The following is a 5,339-nucleotide window of genomic DNA, read 5'->3' on the forward strand; positions in this document are numbered from 1 at the left end:
CCTGTAAACCAAACTCAATCAAAGAAGGCACCATGTGATTGAATTGTTTAAATAAATAAACTATTTAACCCCATTATAAATAGTTTAGAGTAATTGAATTGTTTAAATAAATAAAAAAATCTACCATCTATATATTTGTCCAAATCCAAAAACCAATTTCTGCCATCTTTACCATTAGCTTAAATCTGATTGGTACTTAAGTCGGTTGAATATCTCGATCTATATATCTGAATGATCATTTCATTAATTGTTGCTATTTTGAGTTACCGATCATATATTCTCAAATCTCTTTGTTCTTTTGTATCAAACCACTTGTAAATATTAAATTATATGAGAGTCGAGATATATAAAAATTTCAAGATATATACAAGTATTTGGAAATGAATAATGCTATATATATCAATTGATATATCAATTAATGTACTAACGAATGATGTGACATAATTTTAGAAATTTTGAACCTTTGTAATTTGTATAATGTATGTTAATCATAACTATGTTAATACACTAATTAGTATATCAATCAGCGTATATAGCACTACCGGTTTTGAAATAGAAAAAATAAATAAATTTAAGACAGAGGACGCAAGCCGACATTCTAGATACCAAATTAGGATGTATTATATATATATATATATGCTACATCAGTGTTAAATGGTGCCATTTGAGAATGTAAAACCATTGCATGATGATCACGTTTATCATATATATTAAGGATCTTCTTATGTTCAACTTGCTATTCCATGTACATAGACATTACATGGACATATGTGAGGTCACTCTCAAACAATGATAAATGCTTTACTGTTTTGGAAATGTTAATAATGAACTATCTATCTTTTAGAATATATTTTTCCCACCACCTTAGTCCTCTCTCTATATATAGCTTCTCATCATACCTCAAGTTCTTCACAGCCAAATCTCAACTCTCTCTTCACTACAAGCATTCTTTAACCATCTCTCATCCAACACCTTCCCAACAATGGCTACTGTGTCGGCTTTGGAAGCTGAAAAGCCAGTTGTGATCTTCAGCAAAAGCAGTTGCTGCTTTTGCCACACCATCAAAATACTGATACACGGTTTTGGGGCCAGTCTTGCTGTTTATGAGCTTGATGAACTTCCTAATGGACGACAACTGGAAAGAGAGTTGTTGTCATTAGGATGTCGACCTAGCATACCCGCTGTGTTCATGGGGGGGAGTTGGTTGGTGGTTCTAATGAGGTCATGGGCCTCCATATCCGGGGCAAGCTAGTCTAATTGCTCAAAAAAGCTAAAGCTATATTTATATAGGATGCCAAACTAGTAGCTATTTTTGCTTTTGTAGCGAATGAGAATACACCTACTTAACCACGAGCCTCTTTTTTTATGTGGAGAGGTTTGATGAGAAGTACTAATTGTGTTTTTAAGGTGTATTTTCTTTTTGTTGTACTAAATCATTATTGTCATACTTAGTTTATTTACAGCTACTGTGTCTTGAACATAATATTTCTCCATTTTATGTATTTTCCATCTACATAAATGGAAATTTTAAGAGATGAGCAAAAGGTAAACTACGTACCTAAGAAGCACATTATCTTTAATGCAAACTTAGCAATCTTTTTCTTGTATTTGTGTAGAACCGTTCAATGTGTAAAAAAAGTTACTTATATTGCTTTTATGATTTCGCTTTAATTAATTGCTAACCAGTCAATGTTATGTCTTTAAAACAGTGCCTACTAGACACCCTCGTGGCTTGACACGCGGGTTGAAGGTTGAAGCAATGGTTCAAAAAGATGGAAAGCTCAAAGTTCCTATACCACAGGAGTATCGTGCACCAGTGGGGGATCATGCCTCTCAATTAGTCTCCAAAATTGGTGTTGAGGTCCGAACACACTTGCCAGACTTTAGCATTCGCAGGTGGAAACATGTCAACGAAGAAGTTACGGCACCTATGTTTCAGCGTCTAACGGTAAAAGTTTTACATAATTGATTGAATTAATGTAATATAATTAATTATGACTTACATGATTTGTGGCTGTTGCTAGGATCAATTTGACATGGAAGGTGACTCCACAAATGTTAGCAAAGCGGTGGGAACAAAGTGTGGATGGAGCTTGAGCAGCTACACCTACAGACTACGAAAAAAATACCTGAACCTTAAAAGTGCTAAGGGAGAGGAGTATGCTAGAAGCCACCCACCGCCTGAATGTGACCTCGAGAAATGGAAAAACTTGATTAACAAGAAGTGGAATGATGCCAATTGGCTGGTAAACTTTTCTTATGTTTATTTATTTTTGACAATTACCTTGTCTTCCTAATATATATTTTTTTCTATTGGAACTTCCTCCTTGTAGAAGCAATCAAATGCTAACATTGACAATAGAAATCAATTGAAGACGAAGCATAGGTGTGGGTCAAAATCTCTCCCAGTTAGGTTACACGAGGCGGTGGGTCTTCTTTAATTTTTTTTTCGGTTTTTTTTTTTTTAAAGATGATTCTACTACCATCATTCTTATTTAACTTACTAGTTGAACAAAAAAAATCAGACAATTGCAAATGGGGGCCAACTGCCAGAGTTGCCATGTGTTTACAAATCTACACACTTTAATGATGTCACAAAGCAGTGGATTTCTCCGGAGTGCGAAGAGAATTATGTATGTATATTTACCTTTTGTATTAGGATGATTGCAATTTTAATTGTATCTTTATTCATTTTTCTAATTTTTTTTTTTTAAATGACAGGATAATATGATAAAGATCCAAGCTGAACATTGCTCCCGACCTGGTGTGGTTCCAATTACTCTGGAGGAGCTATCTGTGAAGGTGCTAAAGCCAAGGTCGGGATATGTTAAAGGACTCGGGTTGAGGCGTTCCTTCTCTGTTAGGACTACCAGTGCTTCGACTGACAGTGACTATGTGAGGCGTCTAGAGATGGAAATACAAGAGCAAAAGGAGCAAATTCAGTCACAAAAAGAGGAAATTCAGTCACATAAAGAGGAAATTACAGCACAGAAACATGAAATTTAAGTACAAAGAGAGGAAATTCAAGCACAAAATAAAGAGATAGGGAAGATGAATGGGTCGATTGACGAGCATTTTGAGATCACATCAAGCATCATGGAGTTTCTTAAGAAGCAAGGTTTCAAAGGACAATTTAGAGGATGAGGTATCCCATGAACTCGTACATCGCCTTTTTGGTAAGTCTCGCTCGCTTTATCATTTTATTTTTCTCATGTTGGTTAGTATATACTAGTTAAAGTACAATAGTTTGACTACTTATTAACTAAGATTTAACAAGTTTGAATATGTATTTAATGAAAATAGATTCATTATCAAAATTCTTACTTAGCATGACTCTAGTTAAAATACACACGAACCAAAGTAGAGACAAAACTAAGTCAGATAATAGCCTGCTGTTAGGTGTGTTTCTATCTGTGGATGTTGGTATCTGTATAGCCTAAGTCACAAGTATCTGTATGCTCTGCTGTTAGTATCTGTATGCTCTGCTGTTGGTATCATTCTGCTTTGCTGGTTGTATCTCTATGCTGTGTGAGTGGACAGATCTGCTGGACAGCTGGTCTGGGTAATTTTGCTTCAGTTTTGCTTCAGTTTTGGATGTGAATCTAATTGTAGGCCTGGTGATGTATATTTTCTATATACCTTTGCTGGGATGGGTAGCTTGCTGTGTGCATTTTATCCTGCTGTCTGTTGTGTTTTTTGTGTTCTTGTTGGTCCGTCACCAACAGTTTGGTTTTGGTGCTGTGCATCATCCCCCTCTCTCCTGTCCTTTCTTGTCCCCTTTATTGATGTATTTTCTCCTTCTTGTAAGGTTCTTTCATCAATAAAGTTTTTGTTGATCAAAAAAAAAAAAAAAAGGAAGCAATCAATGTTAAAACAAAATAATACGTATAGCAGTGTGTATTATTTTCTAAATTTAGAAGGGAGCTGTTTTTAGGTTTTGTGCGTGGCCTTTTAATGCTAATGTTAAAAATAATAAGCTTATTATCTACATCCATTTTGGTCATTGCTGTCACAACTCACCAAGCTAATGGTCCAATTTTCCATTTTTTGCATTGTAGGTTGTTGCTCTCTCTCTCTCTCTCTCTCTCTTCAAAATTTTTTTAAATCCCATTTGTGCAGCAGCCACAATATTTGTTCCTTCCCATTCTCATTGACTGCATGCTTTGGTTCTTACCATGAGATGTTGTAGTGTTATAACTGGTTTGGCTGTTGTCCGTGGGTCACAGCCAGTTTTTGATCCGAGCATAATTCTAGGGATACAGTGAATTGCCATGTTAAGGTGATCATTGCAAAGCCCATGGGTGGGAATGAGCATGGTATTCATCTTTTTAGTTAATCTTTGTTAATTTCTATTCAAATAACTTCAAGCTTGTGATCTTGAGAACAGTTCTGTATATTTGTTAAGTTTCTGATATTTGGCTTTAAGTTTATAATAAAACTTTGCTATTATAATAAACTTTATATATATACATTCTATGCTAATGTTTGCCTTGTTTATTTTTTTTGTAGATTGGTTTTGATGACGTTCGGAAGCATTCTTGCAAATGAAGATCAACTGTTGAATTTTTTTCCTAAACTGATGCTTAGTTGTAGTTGCAAATTAAGATTGAGTGCTGATTTTTTTTGGTCCACGTTAGTTTATTTTGGGATTTACTTTGATGGTTTTTTTGTGATACTTAATGGATTATTATTAAGGTTGTTTGATGGATATATTTTGATTTATAAAATAAATTGTTTAGTGAATTTTTTTGTGGAGTGCTGTATAATAGCTAGTGGATTTCTTAGTACAATTGAAAGGCTATTGGGATATGAGCAGGGATATTTGTGAAATAATAATTTAAATTGAATATAAAATATGGAACAAGTTTAGTGATGAATTTGTTTCATCATTTGTACTTGTTATTATGACAAAGTGATTATTCGTCACCAATAAACTTTTTTTGTGACAAAATTTACTGCAGTTTATATATGAAAGTTTTTATTTATTTTGTTGTTTGGTGACTAAAAATTTTGTCACGTATATATATATTTGTGACGAAATATATTTCGTCACCCATGTATGACTTTTGAAGACAAAAAATTTCGTCACCTTTACATCTTATTGTGACGAAATTATTTCATCATCAATGATCAACATGCGTGACAAATTTATTCGTCAACTAAAATTGTAAATATGGTATTGAATAACTATTTGGTGACGAAAATGAGAATTTTTGGCAACAAAATGTTGTTTTATTGGTGACAAAATTATGACTTTTGAAGACGAAAAATTTTGTCACCTTTACATCTTATTGTGACGAAATTATTTACTCATCAATGATCAACATGCGTGACAAATT

The 5,339-nt window shown here is 33.9% G+C and overlaps 1 long non-coding RNA gene across 1 annotated transcript; it reads left to right on the forward strand.

Annotated features, from left to right (window-relative positions):
• The first annotated feature begins 2,367 nt into the window (after positions 1–2,367).
• Positions 2,368–4,547, forward strand: LOC145803162 (uncharacterized). Its single transcript, XR_014345280.1, has 3 exons — positions 2,368–2,633; positions 2,722–3,176; positions 4,510–4,547. It is a non-coding gene; the product is annotated as an uncharacterized LOC145803162 (long non-coding RNA).
• The last annotated feature ends 792 nt before the right edge of the window (positions 4,548–5,339 follow it).

The sequence above is a fragment of the Camellia sinensis genome, chromosome 11 (assembly GCF_055761805.1).
Source record: "Camellia sinensis isolate YWXY chromosome 11, ASM5576180v1, whole genome shotgun sequence".
Classification (NCBI taxonomy): domain Eukaryota; kingdom Viridiplantae; phylum Streptophyta; class Magnoliopsida; order Ericales; family Theaceae; genus Camellia; species Camellia sinensis.